General features: G+C 40.9%; 1 pseudogene across 1 annotated transcript; it reads left to right on the forward strand.

Moving 5' to 3' along the window:
- The first annotated feature begins 277 nt into the window (after positions 1–277).
- Positions 278–20265, forward strand: LOC145466151 (uncharacterized; annotated as a pseudogene). The gene is made up of 11 exons (XR_014041827.1): positions 278–1863; positions 2558–3126; positions 3938–4711; positions 5209–5445; positions 8942–9209; positions 9527–9587; positions 12601–14075; positions 14772–15340; positions 15775–16548; positions 17458–17694; positions 18486–20265. The product of XR_014041827.1 is annotated as an uncharacterized LOC145466151 (transcript).
- Positions 20266–20704: the final 439 nt, after the last annotated feature.

A 20704-nucleotide genomic window follows, 5' to 3' on the forward strand; every position in this document is an offset into this window, starting at 1 on the left:
ACTCGATGGAATGCGAATCGATGTTATTCGTTACGAACCACATTCCTTATCTTTGAAGCCTTTCAAATTTTTCACCAACAGCTTCATTTACTTTTACAGCTGTGAAGTTGTTTCATCAAGTTATATGAGAAAGAATGAAACATAAAGCCGCTTCGCGTCTTTAAAGGCAGTTGACATGAAACTTAATTTGAATTTACTCCATGTGAGTAGTTGCAAAATTCTCACATTTTGTGATGTCTTACATGAAACAAAACAAAAAACGTAAACAAACTCTCGAGAGTGCGCAGTACGGACTGGAAATCAACAGGTTAATAAGCCGAGAGGTCATAGGCACTAGTATAGGTGGGATTTCCGCTTTTCCGAAAATTATCCTCATGCCAGCATGAGCTAAGTATTAATTTGTTTCTCTTCTTGAGAGCTGTATGGCGCAAAGTAAAAGCTTTTTTGATGATGTCAAGAAGGAAATAGAATGCCTAGTGTGCCAGGAGCAGTTTAGTGGAATCAAAGAGACCAAAATTTTAAAGTGCTTTCATACGTTTTGCAAATCATGTTTGGAAGGTTGGCTCCGACAGCAAGGTGGAGGAACGTTAAGTTGCCCGAATTGTCGTCAAATCACCGAATGCCCGAACAACAACGTTAATAGTCTTCCATCCAACCTGTTTTACAAGCAGATGGTGGACATTGTCGAAGCTTACAGCGGAAAAGGACAAGAAAATTCATCACCCTGTGGAAGCTGCGACGAAAATAGATCATTAAGTTGTTATTGTTCTGAATGCAGCAGCTTTCTTTGCGAAGAATGCGCTGGTGCACACAGAAGATTGAAAGTTTTTAGCGGCCATCAAGTGAAAGAAATTGCAAACTTTGGGTCCAACGATGTGGAAGATTTCGCTCGGAAGGCGAACATTTGCAATCAACACAAAGATGACCTTCGTTTTTTTTTTGCGAGCCATGTGAAATTTGCATTTGTCGTGATTGCGCCACATTGGATCACGTAGATCATAGGAAACTTTCCCTGGAGAAAGGACTGGAAAAGAAGAGATCCGAAATTGGAATTAAAATGCTGGAAGTTGAAGGAAACGGCACTCGCTTAATGAAACACAAAAAATACCTAGAGAAACGAAGACTTAAAGTAGACAATAGTTTCGAACAAGCGACAAAAACAGTCCACGAGACTGCAGAAACCTGCATAAATTTGATTCGTCAGCATGAAGAAAGCGTGACAGAACAGTTAATCAAGCGGAAAGGAACTTTTCAAGTGTCATTCGTAAACGAAATGACAAGGTTGGATGGAAAACTAACAGAAATTCATGATAGCTTAGAGTTTGGGCGAGACGTTCTTTCTCGAGATAATTTACCGGAGATTTTGAACGTAGAAAAACTGTTAGAGAGAAGACTTCGGGAACTTTCAGATCCCTTCCAGCAGATGCTAAATCTCACCGAAGTCGGATACACTCCAAATGATGTATCTTCCCTTACAAGATTACCTGGAAAATTATTTACAAGCAGCACCGAACCATCCTTATCAGTAGCCGAAGGCAAGGGTCTGACTATGGCATTTGAAGGGGAAAAAGCAACATTTACAATAATAACCAAGGATTCAAAGAGCCAGACAACCTATAGCGAAATCGATCAAATAAATGTTGAGATCAGTTCCAAAACGGAGACCTTGAAAACCATCACAACAGACTATAAAAATGGGCGCTATCAAGTAATGTACACGCCTAATAAGGGAGGTGATTTCAATGTGTCCATTACTGTCAGAGAAGAAGCTATTAAAGACAGTCCGTTCAGACTGACAGTGACAGAAAAGACACACAGTAAATCGAAAAGATCTTTTTCAGTCCAAAAAATGGGGCCGCTTCGGTGAGTAAAATACAGTACTATTTTTGGGTCTAATTTAGCCCACTTGGAATAGGGTTGTTTTGGCCCCAGTAAATTTCGTAGAAATAGCCCTGTATAAGGTAGTCAAAACTAAGACACTGAGCGGCTACGTTGGTACACTGCAAAACAGTCGTTTTTGGACGTTTTCGGAAGGCGCGAAGCGCCGTAAGCGCGATCCTCGCGTGTGAAGCGCGAGAGCCTCACACGCCCGTAGGGCTCGTATCTCCCCATTCTTCCTCGCTGTTTTTACATTCCCTTCAGACCTTTCGTTCGAATATTGACCGTCGCCCGCATTCGCAAAAAATACGACTGTTTTGCAGTCTACTATGTTGGAAAAATGGGGGGTAGTTCTGGTTTCTAAAGGGGCTGAAATGGTGTGTTTGGATAGCCAAATTGGCCGTCCTCAAGCCGTTTTGTGCCTTTAGAAAGGAAGAAAATTGGTCCATATTTTGTGGTCAATTTAGCTCAATTTATGTTCAAAACAACTGTTCTCTAAATACGTAAATTAGCACCATTATGTCTGACACAACATTTTTTATAAATGCTGTTTTGGGTCTTAATTATTTAAAATAGCCCTCTTACAAGGACTGAAATGGTTAAAAGGCAGTTAAGATCGAAAACTCTGCATTATACACGTATATTTCAATTAAAGATCGAATTTGGTGTTGCGTTACAGTAAAGGATCAAGAGACGAGGAGAATCAGGTGGAAGAAACAGAATCTGCAGAGCTGAAACCTCAACAGTACGAAACTACGCAGAAGTTCTTTCCTTTGTTTGTTAGAGCCCATGGGGAGGATTTACAGAAAATCGAAAACGACTTTAAAGTCAAGGTATCCAGGCAGATTGATGAAGGTAAAGTTACAGTTGCGCCATGTGAGCACTGCACAGGTGAAGAATTTAATGAAGCTTGTGAGGCTTTCATAACCCTGTACCAAAATGTGCATCAACGAATGAAGATGGAGCAGTTTCTTCCCAACGACCAGTATTCACCAGTGCATAATCGGCAATGTATCAGAGACATGGGAAAGGCTCACCCAGTCTTGGTAGAAGTATCTGAAGATCGAAAACACTGGCAAGTCTACGGAGAGAAGGATTACGTCGAGAAAGTTCTGAACGACCTCGAAAAAGAAAATCTGATCAGTAGAAAGATGTCTGTAACTCGTGGCGCGGAGGCATGGAACAGAGAAGAAGTGGAGGAAAACGATGCTGGTTTTGATGACAAGAATCATCTGGAACATATGCTGGGTTAGTATATCTTTCATATACCTTAACTTTTCCAGAAATGCGCAAAGGGTGTAGCATAATTGTGATGACTTTTAAAAGCTACTTAAATAAGCAGGGAGGAGGGGGGCAGGGGGTACCCGAAGAACTTTCGTTAAAGCCGATGGATGACGATGAACAGAAAAGAGGATTTTCCTGGTATCTGTGTTAGGCTTTGTGTCTAGAAAGCCACAAAATACACCATCCTTTCGTGGAGAGCTTAACTCTGGTCTGTGTTGGATACGATATCGATGGCGTGTAAGAGAGTCGGCTTTTGATCTCGTCTGCGGAATTACTCCATGGGAACTTCAAACATCCACTTCCTAAATCGTTGTCCAGGCCCTCTTAAAGGGACACTATCACCATTTTTAGCATGATTTTGGAAATCTCAAAAACATATATTGATCTTTGGAAGCTGAACAATAATGGTTTTATATTGTAGAGCAGTACTCGGCAAATAATTAGAACCTATTAGGAAGTGAGGATGGCCAACGATGGCGAGGATGGAAACGGATTGTGATGTGGATTTTTGGAAAAGCGTCAGCACGTCAGTTTTTCAAAGGTTCAAGTTTTGCGAGAAAATCGTTGAAATCCTGCAAAAATGTTGCTGCAGTGTTGACTTTCTTCAAGAAATTGCTTCTAATCATTTAGTTAGAGCTAATTAAGTTCTTATTGCATACATTTAGGGACCATTTCGTGAGTTTGTAACAGTTTTAAGCAAATATACCGTGACAGTGACCCCGCTTTAATATTGCTCATAATAATTATTAACTCGTTATATATCGTTGTTTTGCAGGTCAAGTGAAACTGTCAGTTCTAAAGGGTGACATAACGGATCAGCACGTTGATGTTATAGTGAACGCAGCTAATACCAGGCTGGCTCATGGTGCAGGAGTCGCCGGTGCTATTGTCGAGAAAGGGGGCAGAGGAATACAGAAGGAATCAGATGATGTCATCAGGCGCATTGGATTTTTAAGTGATGGAGAGGTAGCCATGACTGGGCCTGGTAGGCTTTCTTGTAAAAAGATTATCCACGCTGTTGGTCCTGAGTGGCGAATTGGAGAGGAAAAAAGCAAACTGCTTTTAAGAAGGGCGTGTCAAGAAAGTCTTGTCACTGCTAGTAACAACGGCTTCAAATCCATAGCCTTCCCAGCGATTAGCTCTGGAATCTATGGTATGCCAAAAGATGTTTGTGCGAAGGTCATGTTTGATGCTGTGAACGAGTACGTATTGCGCCGAGATCCAGCAAAGCAAATTGTGAGTGATATAAGATTCGTGAACATCGATGATCCGACTGTAAAAGTCTTCAAGAAGGAGTTCGTTAATTTCTTTCAACTCGAGAAAGAACCGTCTTCCGCAATCGCTGCCAAAGCATCCAACAGCCGAAGATCTAAACGGGGTGGAAAGAAAGGTGGCCATCCAGATCACACTGTAAAAGATAAACATGATGATATAGATGATCCGCTGAGGACCAAGCACTACCCAACACCCAAGTCCTTTAGCGCTGCAGTGAAAGGTGACAGACGTGAGGGTGCTGATAGTCGAGATGGGGCGTCAGCATCACCGAAAGGTAAAGTGTCAAAACCTGAGGTCTTTAGTCTCTAGTCTCGAAGAGCTCATTGTGAAAGTCACGTTTGTAATGGTTGCGCCGGCGCCTTCTTCATAAGAAGCTGAAAGTATACTGTCCTTTACTAAAAACTGGATCATTGGATAATGCAATTCAAGAATTTTTATTGGCGTAGCCATCATGGGTTATAAGCCATTATACCATGCTCCACAAACGTACGCGTAATTTTTGGGGGCGTTTTAATTCCTATTTTAGTTTTCTATATTTTGGTGGCGTTTTAATAAAACCTCATATCCAACGCGCGGTCGTGGCATAATTTTTAATTAGACCACGTTACAAACTACATTGTAGGCATACTCAAGTGTAATTTTTTAGCAAATTTTTACCTTTCCTGGTAACTTTTTTCCATATGCCTCAGCAAGAAGATACTCGCTAATTCCTTTTTAGAGTATTTATATCGATACGTTGTTATAAGGAAGTTCATGTCTTTTACTTAACAGATTCTGCATCTGGAGGAGGCAGCCGAGAAACCGAATGTCCCATTTGCCTCGATACCTTGACCAATCCACGAACTCTGAAGTGTAAGCATGTGTTCTGTACAGAGTGCGTCGAGACTGCCTTAAAACATAACAATAGATGCCCGGTGTGCAAAGAAGTACAGGGTGTTATCCAAGGAAATCAGCCTAAAGGAGAAATGAGGACTCACAAAAAATATGACCGCCTTCCCGGATATTATGGTAACAGTAATAGTAATAAATGGGAAATATAAATATATATATTTATAATATGACCCGTTTGGCTCCGCGCGCAGTTTCCTTGGAAAACCATGTTACGCCGCAAAATGTAATAATCGCCACAAAATGTAATATTAACGCAAAATGTAATAAAAATCGCCGCAAAATGTAATAAAAAAGTCAATGCAAAATGTAATAGCTTTTCAACGCAAAATGTAATAATTTTTCTAACGCACATTGTAGTAACGCAAAATGTAATAACTCTCGAACGACAGGTACGATGTCTCGAAACAAGTATTATGACTCGGTGGTACATCGGGTTGTAACCCCTTCATACTTTCACAATCTTTAACTCCAGAGATTACATGTTTCGAATAAGCGCTGTTATTGAAGGGTTTAGTGATTGGAATATATGGGTACAGTCATTTCTCGCCTTGTGGACACCTCCCTATTTCGGACACCCCGCTAATATGGACAGCTGCTGAATCCCCGGCAAAAATTATCCACTTCTGATTGAAAAAAAAAAAACTTTCGTTATTACGGACTCTTGCTTTTACAGACCTAACCGACACATGCCCCGGTCCTGACATTTCAATTCTACTGTTCTAACTCTCGTCATAACGGACAACGAGCGGCATTTAGACAGCAGCAGGATTTATTTCTTCCATTTTAATGATCTAATTTCTCTTTCAGTTACTTTTTTTTCAACTTTTAAGACCAAATTTCTGGTTTTAATGCAATTAATAGGTTCGTCCACCTCGTCCAAATATTTTCTGCGCTAAAGTTGGTTATAAAGTCAATCTGAAAATAAAGATCTGTTATCACTGTAAAGCAAATGTTATCAATGAAATGTCTTCTCGTAGCCCGTTATTACGGTCTTTCGCTATTAAAGGACAATTACTTCGAATCGTACATTTTGTTTTGACCTTAGACAGGGTAATAATTGCACTGTCAGGACCGGGACATGGTCGGTAAGTCTGTAAAAGCAAGAGTCCGTAATAACGGAATTTTCTTTCGAATTAAAGTCTAATTGTTTTTCAGTGTGTGTAAGTTTTGAGTTGACTGTACCATATATTTCAATCACCCGACACCCTTCAACAACAACCTGGCGCCTATTCAAAACACTATCTCTGGAGTTGAAAATTGTGAAAGGATGACGGGGTTACAACCCGATATTCCACCTGATTCCGATCCACAGAGCTTTCAAACTGAAAGCTATTACACATTTTTTTCGAAACAAAACCTATACATCATCAAACTGAACCAAATATTCAATTCACCTACACGTCACAGTATCACCTACCCCAGGATAACGTTGGCCGAGTGATAAAACTGGTTTCGAGATATCGTACATGTCGTTCGAGAGTTATTACATTTTGCGTTATTATAATATGCGTTAGAAAAGTTATTAAATTTTGCATTACATTGTTGCATTACATCATTACATTTTGCATTGCATTATATTATTACATTACATTTTGCGTTGACTTTTTTATTTCATTTTGCGCCAATGTTATTACATTTTGCGTTAGTATTACATTTTGCGGCGATTTTTGTGACATTTTGCGTTAATATTACATTTTGTGGCGATTATTACATTTTGCGGCGTAACAAACCATAAGAATAAAGGTCCCGCATGTGGGCCGTACGCGTCGAAGTGATAGGGCCGGAAAAACGCGTACGGCCCTACTAGAAACGCGTTCAGCAAAATCGATGCGAGTTAATGACAAAAACAACTTTTTTTGCTGCAAAATTTTGCTCTCTTCAAAATGAGTGATGAAAGTGAACATTCTGGGAACGAATTTTACTATCCAGGCGAACTGTCCAATGTAGAACTACTTCAGTCGCCAACCTCACTCCGAAAGCACAGAAAGAAAGTCAACACTCCTCACAAATGAAAAAGTTCACGACTTTTTCTCAGAAGCCAACAAGCAAACGGACGGTCAAGAAAACATTTTTTCCGGAAGAACTGTCCGATAATTAACCTTTGGAATAAGCAAACAGTCTTGAGGCGAAAATTCATCGTGGGTCAAAAGCAAGAAAACCGGCAGCGCGAAGAAAACAAAGTACGATATAAGCTTAAGTGTTTTCTTCGATTTTCCAGAGTTTCTGGCAAGTTGGTTAAACTAGAGAAATCACAAACATACCTTGTGTACAGTAGGATAAATTGCTCTTTAGTTTCTACCCAGTGTTGTTTGAAGAGACAAAACTGAGTACGAGCTCAGGTTCATTACCGCACAGTTCATCCACATAATAAAACTGACTCAATTTCAGTGAAGCGTGATGCGAACTTTTGTCACTCGTTAAGTTGATGGTTTCGACATATTTTTGACAGCTTTATGTCAACTTTCTGTTGGCTTTTTAGCATGAATTGTAATTGTAGACTTACAGTGAAAAACAAGAATGAGTCGTGTTTCTCGATGAATTGTAAATTTCTTGCTCGACGCGAAGAACTAAATGACAAGTTTTTGTTGTAGAAACTGTTCTGTAGTTCCTCGCGCGGCCGTCTGATGTTAAGTAATCGCGTCCTATCTAGGTTCAAACAGAATTTTCAAACTTTTCAACACTAAGGGGTCATATGATAAAATGCTTAGTGCCTGAGTAAGGTCGGGCCGGACGGGAAAATATTTAGCTCTCGGTCAGGACGTACGGACCGAGAGCCAAATATTTTCCCGTTCGGCTCGACCTTACTCAGTCAATAAGTACATAATATCTGACTGACTGACTGGCTGGCTGACCGACTGACCGGCCAGCCGACCGACCGACCGACCGACCGACCGACCGACGGACCGATTGATTTAGATTTATCGTCCCCCTCCAACTTTCAATTGGTGTTAAGTTTAGCCCAGTTAACAGCCGTCTGAATTTCAGTTCGCGCGGGTGACTCGGAGAAGGCGCTGATCGATTAGCTTTCTATATAACTGCTGTCTAAAGGAAGTCTGCCAGAGGACTTCATTAAGTCCAACGAAGATGCAAGTTTAACGATTTGCTAGTAAGCATTGTCCCATTATCGTACATGGAACGGCCTTGAGACGTAATGGGTCGCTGTGTAGCCTCGTAACTAAGCCGTTTGCAATGGGGCAGTAATGTTGTGTTTGCTTTAGACAGCAAAGAGCTTGAGCCACATCAGTTAAGGCTTAGAGCTGCAATTGACATTTCTAGCTTTAGTGGACAGAGCTTACAAGATTAAGAACTCCTGGTTGGGCTTTCTGAGGAAATCAAAAAGGTATTTTTTTTAAAATTTTATTTTACGCAAGAATTGTTTTCCCACTGGATTAATTGAGATTAATTGGAAAATAAGCTCCTCAGAAGATGCCCCCCCCCCCCCCCCTTCCCGAACGAAGCGAATCTCAAGGGGAGAAAAGATCCTGGGCCTGTATGTAGATCTTGAAGAGAAATATAATTTCTTGTGATTACTTTCCCTTTATAATACACGACACCTCTCCCATAGCAAGAACAACAACACCAATGTGCTATTGTGGATTTTATTAATTTGCAGACTGTGGCACAATTGTCATCCAGTATTCGTTTCCATCTGGAATTCAAGGCCAGGAACATCCAAATCCTGGCCGAAGGTATGAAGGCACCCAACGTACTGCTTATCTTCCTGATAACCGAGAAGGTAGAGACGTACTGCAACTTTTGAAGAGAGCTTTTGATGCTCGCTTAGTTTTCACTGTTGGAACGTCAGTAACAACAGGACGCCCTAACCAGGTCACGTGGAATGATATTCACCACAAGACAAGCATGTACGGAGGTCCTCAAGGGTAAGTGAAAGTGGATATTTTACGGTGAGCTCGGAACACATAAAAGCTTGCTGAAAGGATGTAGATGTTATGGAAGATTGTCGAAAACTCGTGCTATCTCATGCTAACAGTGGAGGCACTGTTTGATGTTTTAACACTTACAATGTTGTGAACTTAAAGGAGATGAACTTTCGGTGAGGCAGTTTATTTTCTGTGCCCTGTCAATTTCTTTCCTGTAAGCCATGTTTTCTTTTAGCGTATGAATATGCGTCGGGCAATTACCTAATATTCGATTTATAGTCAAGATATTAAGCGTTTATTTCCGTCGTCTGTTTCAGGTTTGGCTACCCCGACGCAGGCTATTTGAGGCGGGTTAAAGAAGACCTAGCTGCCAAGGGGATCTACTGATTTAAAGCATCTTTCTTATTCTTCCATAAATTGAAATGGATTTAGTATTTTTGCGCTCAGTAGAAATTGAAGCTCAGGATTAAAGTAGCGTCACTATAAGATTGATAAACAAATTTCTCGAAGTGCGTTCAGCGGCATTTTATATTTTCTTAAAATCAAAGTGGCTGTGAACCTTCTCCCGCATGTTTTAACACGGGTCAATTTATGTGTTATGTTGTTTCCATGGTAACCTTTTATTGTCAGGCCAAAGGGACCAAACTCTGGTTATTAATGCCTGGGCATTTGTTAGGTGCCATTATTGTAGCATCAACTGAAAAGCCATCTTATAAATCGGGCATTTTTTGGTGTATGTAGCAACTCTAAGATAGTTTTCCTTTTCAGAAAGGGATGCGTGGTTCAGCATAGTTAACGATGTGGTCTCCTAGTGTGAAAAAAAAAGTTGAAATTTTAGCGCAAGGTTAAAGGAGGTTACTCCAAGAAACGTATATTTTTTGTGAATGCTAATAAAAACCTCGCACTAAGTTTAGCCACTCAACGAAGTCTCAGCCTGCAAAGTGCAGGTTTTCCTTATGAAATTCGTCTCCAAAGAAGCTAAAAATTCGACATCGTTGCCGCCATTTTGAATAGTGCTCAGCAGCCAGGCCGCGTTTTCGTGATGTTATTCCGTCCAAGAGATTTTTGTCCAAATGGCTTCCGGCAAGCCTTTTAACTACCACTCTGGTTTATGGCTGCTCTTGAGCCAGATTATTTTGAGCCAAACATGCTCCAAGCTCTCGAAAATGATAGCAGTGAAGATAGTAAGTAAATAATCGCTTGCAAAAATACATTTTGCCGACCTTGCGAAGGATGCAAAATCGGTTGCAGGTTTTTCTCCTTGCCGCCAATTTTGAGTCGGACGGAATAATGTCACATAAACACGCGGCCTGACTGCCAAGTACAGTTCAAAATGGTGGCCTCCGAAATCGCTTCCTTCCAGACGAATTTCTTTAGGGCAGCAGGCACTTCAGAGGCTGAAACTTCGATGAGTGAAAAAGCTGAATGTTTACTTGCTATAGGTGAAGACAGAAAAAAAGTAAGCTTTTAAAGTGACCTTCTCCTCCAAAGAGTTTTGTTGTGTTCTGCTTGCGATTGCTGCACAGGTGCTCTCATTGCGTCCGGCCGCCTTGAGCTTTCAATTTATACGTCATCATTTCGGACTTCTTAGGTGTAAATCAAAGATGCCTTCTCTTGTTAACGCCTGAAGCGTTCGGAAGGGATCAGAAGCGACTGTGTTTGCAGGATGCTGTTTTAAAAACTGTTTCTCTTTTGAACAGAGGACAGTCAGAAAAGTCGAGGAACTGAAGAAACCGCAGGAAAAAAAAAAACTCAATTTCGTTTACATCTAATATTAGAAGAAAGCATCGATAGTTTATTTATCCTGCTAGTCTTAAAAGAATCTGATCACGAAGGGTAGTTTTGAAGAAAATGATTTCAGAACAGAAGTGCGGTTATGTAGCTTCCAAGATACTCAGATTACTTATGATTGACAATCGACTTTTCCCCAGGTGGTATGGAACAGCTCAATAACGTTTCCTTCTTGCCAGTCTTCTAGAAGCTTTGTTACTAAAGGATAGATCGATTTTGTCAGGAAAAGAACAAGAAAAGCAACGTCTGTGTTTATCTCGTTATTGCCGTGCATGGAGGGAATAATAACCAGTGCTAATTTCGGCTCATTCGAAAACTCATCTGTACGATAACCTCTTCTATCCTTCCTACCACTGGAACAATAAAGAGTTCCGAAGCACAAATGCGTTGCTCTCGTGTTGTGTAATCTGAATTATAATGAACTGAAATCAAGGGAAACGGCAGCATACTTGCAAAGGAAACGGTAACGAGAATATTTGAACTTTTGATCAGAACGATCATATGAGAGTGGAGAAGACCACTCCCCCACAATTTCCCCCCCCCCCCGCCCCCCCGATAATTTCCCACTGTACTGGCATCAAACAAGGACATGTTGAAATTAAATAATGCTGTCGCGGAACGCATTTGGACCAAAACATTATGATTACGTCTGTAGAATGATCTCGTGGGGTCATCATCTTTGATTTCTAAAGCCTACGATTCTTTTTTGCAGCTGAATAACCGACTGGGAATCCTATTGTATTCTCCTGACTTAGTTCACGTGAAATAGTTTCGCTTCGACTCGCAGCTAGAATCTCCATTACCTGTTAGGCGAATAGAGCGGTTTTCAGTTGAGTCTCGCAAGTAATTAGGCTATTAATTTGGTTTTGGTTTTGGTTTTACGACACTCAATTGAAAACCGCTCTATTGCTTGATAGTTTACTAAACAGTGATCCTGAAAGAGATCACACTATCACTGGACGTCCTGTACCATGGGAGATTTCTTTGATATTCGACGGTGTAGGAAAAGTTTGGTACAAAACTGTTTAGAAGTAGAGATTTTTCAAGGTATATAACGGAAAAAAAGAATAACGATAAAACACCTGCTGTTCCTTCCTCTACCTTTAACTTTCTTTCAAAGGTGTTTTCAACGATTCTCCACTGGTTTTAAAGATAATTCCCAGCCCGTATTGCGCCCTCTCAGCACCCTAATGTTTATTCATGAAAAGTCTCACTCGATGGAATGCGAATCGATGTTATTCGTTACGAGCCACATGCCTTATCTTTGAAGCCTTTCAAATTTTTTACCAACAGCTTCATTTACTTTTACAGCTGTGAAGTTGTTTCATCATGTTATATGAGAAAGAATGAAACATAAAGCCGCTTCGCGTCTTTAAAGGCAGTTGACTTGAAACTTTAATTTGAATTTACTCCATGTGAGTAGTTGCAAAATTCTCACATTTTGTGATGTCTTACATGAAACAAAACAAAAAACGTAAGCAAACTCTCGAGAGTGCGCAGTACGGACTGGAAATCAACTGGTAAATAAGCCGAGAGGTCATAGGCACTATTATAGGTGGGACTTCCGCTTTTCCGAGAATTATCCTCATGCCAGCATTAGTTAAGTATTAAAATTGTTTCCCTTCTTGACAGCTGTATGGCGCAAAGTAAAAGCTTTTTTGATGATGTCAAGAAGGAAATAGAATGCCCAGTGTGCCAGGAGCAGTTTAGTGGAATCAAAGAGCCCAAAATTTTGAAGTGCTTTCATACGTTTTGCAAATCATGTTTGGAAGGTTGGCTCCGACAGCAAGGTGGAGGAACGTTAAGTTGCCCGAATTGTCGTCAAATCACCGAATGCCCGAACAACAACGTTAATAGTCTTCCATCCAACCTGTTTTACAAGCAGATGGTGGACATTGTCGAAGCTTACAGCGGAAAAGGACAAGAAAATTCATCACCCTGTGGAAGCTGCGACGAAAATAGATCATTAAGTTGTTATTGTTCTGAATGCAGCAGCTTTCTTTGCGAAGAATGCGCTGGTGCACACAGAAGATTGAAAGTTTTTAGCGGCCATCAAGTTAAAGAAATTGCAAACTTTGGGTCCAACGATGTGGAAGATTTCGCTCGGAGGGCGAACATTTGCAATCAACACAAAGATGACCTTCGTTTTTTTTGCGAGCCATGTGAAATTTGCATTTGCCGTGATTGCGCCATATTGGATCACGTAGATCATAAGAAACTTTCCCTGGAGAAAGGACTTGAAAAGAAGAGATCCGAAATTGGAATTAAAATGTTGGAAGTTGAAGGAAACGGCACTCGCTTAATGAAACACAAAAAAAACCTAGAGAAACGAAGACTTAAAGTAGACAATAGTTTCGAACAAGCGACAAAAACAGTCCACGAGACTGCAGAAACCTGCATAAATTTGATTCGTCAGCATGAAGAAAGCGTGACAGAACAGTTAATCAAGCGGAAAGGAACTTTTCAAGCGTCATTCGAAAACGAAATGACGAGGCTGGATGGAAAACTAACAGAAATTCATGATAGCTTAGAGTTTGGGCGAGACGTTCTTTCTCGAGATAATTTACCGGAGATTTTGAACGTAGAAAAACTGTTAGAGAGAAGACTTCGGGAACTTTCAGATCCCTTCCAGCAGATGCTAGATCTCACCGAAGTCGGATACACTCCAAATGATGTATCTTCCCTTACAAGATTACCTGGAAAATTATTTACAAGCAGCACCGAACCATCCTTATCAGTAGCCGAAGGCAAGGGTCTGACTATGGCATTTGAAGGGGAAAAAGCAACATTTACAATAATAACCAAGGATTCAAAGAGCCAGACAACCTATAGCGAAATCGATCAAATAAATGTTGAGATCAGTTCCAAAACGGAGACCTTGAAAACCATCACAACAGACTATAAAAATGGGCGCTATCAAGTAATGTACACGCCTAATGAGGGAGGTGATTTCAATGTGTCCATTACTGTCAGAGGAGAAGCTATTAAAGACAGTCCGTTCAGACTGACAGTGACAGAGAAGACACAGAGTAAATCGAAAAGATCTTTTTCAGTCCAAAAAATGGGGCCGTTTCGGTGAGTAAAATACAGTACTATTTTTGGGTCTAATTTAGCCCACTTGGAATAGGGTTGTTTTGGCCCCTGTAAATTTCGCGGAAATAGCCCTGTATAAGGTAGTCAAAACTAAGACACTGAGCGGCTACGTTGGTACATTGCAAAACAGTCGTTTTTGGACGTTTTCGGAAGGCGCGAAGCGCCGTAAGCACGATCCTCGCGTGTGAAGCGCGCGAGCTTCACACGCCCATAGGGCTCGTCTCTCCCCATTCTTCCTCGCGTTTTTTACATTCGCTTCAGACCTTTCGTTCGAATATTGACCGTCGCCCGCATTCGCAAAAAATACGACTGTTTTGCAGTCTACTATGTTGGAAAAATGGGGGGTAGTTCTGGTTTCTAAAGGGCGTGAAATGGTGTGTTTGGATAGCCAAATTGGCCGTCCTCAAGCCGTTTTGTGCCTTTAGAAAGGAAGAAAATTGGTCCATATTTTGTGGCCAATTTAGCTCAATTTATGTTCAAAACAACTGTTCTCTAAATACGTAAATTAGCACCATTATGTCTGACACAACATTTTTTATAAGTGCTGTTTTGGGTCTTAATTATTTAAAATAGCCCTCTTACAAGGACTGAAATGGTTAAAAGGCAGTTAAGATACAAAACTCTGCAGTATACACGTGTATATTTCAATTAAAGATCGAATTTGGTGTTGCGTTACAGTAAAGGATCAAGAGACGAGGAGAATCAGGTGGAAGAAACAGAATCTGCAGAGCTGAAACCTCAACAGTACGAAACTACGCAGAAGTTCTTTCCTTTGTTTGTTAGAGCCCATGGGGAGGATTTACAGAAAATCGAAAACGACTTTAAAGTCAAGGTATCCAGGCAGATTGATGAAGGTAAAGTTACAGTTGCGCCATGTGAGCACTGCACAGGTGAAGAATTTAATGAAGCTTGTGAGGCTTTCATAACCCTGTACCAAAATGTGCATCAACGAATGAAGATGGAGCAGTTTCTTCCCAACGACCAGTATTCACCTGTGCATAATCGGCAACGTATCAGAGACATGGGAAAGGCTCACCCAGTGTTGGTAGAAGTATCTGAGGATCGAAAACACTGGGAAGTCTACGGAGAGAAGGCTTACGTCGAGAAAGTGCTAGACGACCTCGAGAAAGAAAATTTGATCAGTAGGAAGTTGTCTGTAACTCATGGCGCAGAGGCATGGAGCGAAGAAGAAATGAAAGAAAATGATGCTGGTTTTGATGACAAGAATCATCTGGAACATATGCTGGGTTAGTACACCTTTCATGTACCATGATTTTTTTCCTAAAATGCGCAGAAGGTGTAACATAATTGTGATGACTTTTAAAAACTACTTAATTAAGCAGGGGGGAAGGGGGGTGTGTGTGGGGGGGGGGGGTGTAGAGAGAAGAGGGGGTTCCTGAAAAACTTTCGTTAAAGCCCATCAATGACCATGAACGATGAACAGAAAAGACGATTTTCCTAGCATTACCTAGAAAGCCACACAATGTACTATCTTTTCGTGCTGAGCTACTCTTGTTTGTGTTGGATACGATGGCGTGTAAGAGAGTCGACTTTTGATGTCGTCTGCAAAATTAGTCTGTGGAAACTTCAAACATCCATTTCCGAAATCGTTGTCCAGGCCCTCTTAATATTGTTCATAATAATTATTAACTCGTTACATGTACATATCGTTGTTTTGCAGGTCAAGTGAAACTGTCAGTTCTAAAGGGTGACATAACGGATCAGCACGTTGATGTTATAGTGAACGCAGCTAATACCAGGCTGGCTCATGGTGCAGGAGTCGCCGGTGCTGTTGTCGAGAAAGGGGGCAGAGGAATACAGAAGGAATCAGATGATTTCATCAGGCGCATTGGATCATTAAATGATGGAGAGGTAGCCATGACTGGGCCTGGTAGGCTTTCTTGTAAAAAGATTATCCACGCTGTTGGTCCTGAGTGGCGAATTGGAGAGGAAAAAAGCAAACTGCTTTTAAGAAGGGCGTGTCAAGAAAGTCTTATCACTGCTAGTAACAGCGGCTTCAAATCCATAGCCTTCCCAGCGATTAGCTCTGGAATCTATGGTATGCCAAAAGATGTTTGTGCGAAGGTCATGTTTGATGCTGTGAACCAGTACGTATTGCGCCGAGATCCAACGAGGCAGACTTTGATTGATATAAGATTTGTGAACATTGATGATCCGACTGTAAAAGTGTTCAAGAAGGAGTTCATTAAATTCTTTCAACTTGAGAAAGAACCGTCCTTCGCAATCGGCGCCGTAGCATCCAACACCCGAGGATCTAAACGGGGCGGAAAGAAAGGTGGCCATCCAGATCACACTTTAAAAGGTAAACATGATGATGTAGATGATCCGCTGAGGACCAAGCACGACCCTCAGCTTAAGTCCTTTAGCGCTGCAGTGAAAGGTGGCAGACGTGAAGGTGCTGATAGTCGAGATGTGGCGTCGGCATCGCCGAAAAGTAAAGTGTTAAAACCTGGGGTATCTTTAGTCTTAAGTCTCGAAGAACTCATTGTGAAAGTCATGTATGTAAAGGTTTCGCCGGCGCCTTCTTCATAAGAAGCTGAAAGTATACTGTCATGTACTAAAATCATTGGATCATTGGATAATGCAATTCAATTTTTATTGGCTTAGCTATCATGGGTTATGACCACACCTCCCAACTCAAATACGTTTCCCAATTGGAGGAGAATGTGTCACGTATCGTGGGTCAAAACTCACTAACTCCCTAGGGCGAACAAAACTCACTAACTCTCTAGGAAACAACAACTTGAACTTTAAACTCGCACGTGATCAGGTCGTGCTCCTTGAAACCGTGGCAAATTTGTGAGCCAGCCGGCCTCATGCAAACGATATCTTCGCAGTTTTTTTTCTATTTTCGAGTTGGGAGGTATAACAAAACACTTAATGACTGGTCCCACGGGAAACAGTGAGTTTTGTTTCCCCTCGACCTCGGTGTTCCCCTCGGCATCGCCTTGGGGAACATTGAGGGTCTCGGAAAAACAAACCTCACTGTTTCCTTTGGGGCAAGTCAATAAGTGCCTATTATACCATGCTCTACAAATATGGTAAGCATACACGTAATTTTTGGGGGCGTTTTAATTCTTATTTTATTTTAGTTTTCTATCTTTTGGTGGCGTTTTTGATAAAACCTCATATCCAACGCGCTGTCGCGAAATAATTGTCAATTAGACCACTTTACAAACTTCATTGTACGTGTAGGCACACTCGAGTGTAATTTGTTAGTAATTTACCTTTCCTGGTAACGTTTTTTTCCAGATGCCTTAGCAAGAAGATACTCACTTAATTCTTTTTAGAGTATTTGTATCGGTACGTTATCATAAGGAAGTTCATGTCTTTTGCTTAACAGATTCTGCATTTGGAGGAGGCAGCCGAGAAACCGAATGTCCCAATTGCCTCGATACCTTGACCAATCCACGAACTCTGAAGTGTAAGCATGTGTTCTGTACAAAGTGCGTCGAGACTGCCTTAAAACATAACAACAGATGCCCGGTGTGCAAAGAAGTACAGGGTGTTATCCAAGGAAATCAGCCTAAAGGAGAAATGAAGATTCAAAAAACATATGACCGCCTTCCCGGATATTATGGTAACAGTAATAGTAAATGAATGGGAAATATAAATATATATATGTATATCTGACTGATTTTCCAAGAATATGCCCGTATAATTGAACCCCTTCATGCATGCCATGCCAAATTTTAGTTTTTTCTTACTGCTGCTTGCTAAACGCATAAGCTTCTAAAGCTTGTCTAGCCTGAAATGTAGAGAACTGCTTGTTGCATTTTTCATTGACTGATTGATTGATTGATTCAGATTTGTCGTCCCCCTCCAACTTTCAATTGGTGTTAAGTTGCTCCTGCCCGAGGACATCATTAAATCCAATGAAGGTGCAAGTTTAACTATTTTTTTTTTAATTGCTATTAAGCGTCGTCCCATTATCGTACATGAAACGGCCCTGAGACGTAACGGGTCGCCGTTTAGCCTCGTAATTAAGCCGTTTGCAATGGGACGATAATGCTGTGTTTACTTTAGACAGCAAAGAGCTGTAGCCACATCAGTCAGGGCTTAGAACTGCAATTGACATTTCTAGCTTTAGTGGACAGGGCTGACAAGATTAATAACTCCTGGTTGGGCTTTCATGAGGACATCAAAAAGGTGATTTAAAAACAAGCTCCTCAGAAGATACCCTCCCCCTCCCCCTCCCCCCCCCCCCCGCCCTTTCCCGAACTTGACAAATCTTAAGGGGAAAAAGCCTGTATATAGATCTTGAAGAGAAATATAATTTCTTCTGATTATTTTCCGTTTATAATACACGACGCTCCTCTGTAGCAAGAGGAACAACAGCAATGTGCTATTGTGGATTTTATTAATTTGTAGACTGTGGTACAATTGTCATCCAGTATTCGTTTCCGTCTGGAATTCAAGGCCAGGAACATCCAAACCCTGGCCGAAGGTATGACGGCACCGTACGTACTGCTTATCTTCCTGATAACCGAGAAGGTAGAGAGGTCCTGCAACTTTTGAAGAGAGCTTTTGATGCTCGCTTAGTTTTCACTGTGGGAACGTCAGTAACAACAGGACGCCCTAACCAGGTCACGTGGAATGATATCCATCACAAGACCAGCGTGTACGGGGGTCCTCAGGGGTAGGTATTTGACGTGAATATTTTACTGCCCACTATTGTTTGGTTTGACAGACAATAGACCAACTGTCGTCTACTTACCTTCATTATGGGAATTCATTTATTGTACATTCTGTGAGAGAGCCATGTTTTTTTCAGCGTAGTGTTAATTGGAAAATATTCCATGCCAACAACTGATACGTCATTAAACATAAACTGTTTTGATATGCTTTGTAATGGTAATTGAACTGAGTGGAGTGCAATTTGGTCTGAAATCATACGCAAGATTTCAAAATCGAACGAACGCGCAGCGTAAGTTCGATTTGGAATCACAAGTATGATTTCAGACCAAAATTGCACGACACGAAGTTCAATTGCCACTCTATTAGACCCATTTTGAAATCAGACAATTTTATCGCGTTATATTTTAGATTTTGGTGTATTGTTCCAGTGGTCGGTTTGTTAAAAATAGCGCAACCGGAAACGCCTTTACAGCTTATTTAGTATGCAAAACGATGTATTGTGATGAAAACTCGTTCGAGCATAACAAATGACCAAGCAGTTCTGAAGTTAGAACGAAAACGTCTAATTTATAGATAAAAGTTCGATTCTCGTCGCCTGAATCAATGATAGAAGGACTTCCTTTCTACTTTGGTTGAGGCTGAGACTTCTCATTGTCTTTGGAGAAGAAATTTGAAGGTGCATCCTGTGTAATTCCGCGATGGATTTCTCTTGAGTTAAGTGAAACTCCCTCGAGTGCGGGATGCCCAGTGGATAGTTTTTCTCTTTTAAATACCGTTCAATGGCGCTCTGCATGATTTTAAGGGATTTCAGCTCGTTATCATTTCCGTTTCTTTTTGTGACTTCGGCGTAGAACTTTGCAATCAGGACCTTGTCAAGTTCTTGTGGCGCCATTTGTTTCAAGATATTTTCAAGATGGCGGGACTGGCACCAGCTTCGGAAGGCGTTCGTTCCTTCAGTGTTTTGTGGGGCGGGGTGTATTTTGACTATGTTTAAAATTTATTCACAGCGACAGAGTTGAGCTCTTGTGTTGCTTTGTTTGAAACTACCGGAATCCTGGAAACATCTACCTTCTTGAGATGGCTCTCAATTCGTTGTTGTGTGGTTTTTTGTTTGTTTGTTTCGCTGGACTCGGTATCTCACGGATCTTGAGCAGATGTTGAAGAAAAATCCCCAACATCTTCGTCAAAATGGACGGTGAAAGTTAGAAACTTCCCTTAAAGTAGGTGTCCAGCCTGGAGGAGCTCATAATCATCATTCAGAAACTGTAATTAGATAAATTTGACAATTGTTTTGATAAAAAACAACAACAACAACAACAACTACACTGAGAGTTTTGGCAATAATAGTTGTAAAAAAAATTTTGTCTTCCATTTTCCTGAAATTCTATTGGTTACTTTAAACTAACCTTGAAATCTGATTGGTTGTTTTGTTTTACTGTCCCATTCTCATTGGCTAAAAAATGGTGCGATTCGTGAATAAATCGCACCGCTGAGAGCCAATCGGATTGCAAAGATAACCATTTATTTCAAAAAGTATTTAATAAAAGATGAAATGTAACTGATTTTGGGTAAAATTTTTACACATTTGGATATCCAGATCCTGACTATCTGAGGAGGGTCAAAGAAGACCTGGCTGCTAAAGGAATCCGCTGATTGAAAGCAATCCCGACGTTTATCTAAGGTTAAAATACGTCGGAGTTATTGTATCTCTTTTAAAAGTAGAATTGAAAGATAAAGTAAAGAGCAACTTAGCTTAAATCACAGTCTTGTCACCTCGAATCAGGTTGATAAGCTTCTGCTAAGGAAACAATTACCCTACTTTGAGGGCTCAATTTTTTTTTCCTTCTCGAGAGACATGCGAGACCAGACCCGAAACATTCCGTACTGATGACCTAGCTCTACAGAGATCCATGTAATGAACCTGATTCGTTAATGATGTTGCACCAATGGTG

This window comes from Orbicella franksi, chromosome 13 (assembly GCF_964199315.1).
Source record: "Orbicella franksi chromosome 13, jaOrbFran1.1, whole genome shotgun sequence".
In the NCBI taxonomy this organism is placed as follows: domain Eukaryota; kingdom Metazoa; phylum Cnidaria; class Anthozoa; order Scleractinia; family Merulinidae; genus Orbicella; species Orbicella franksi.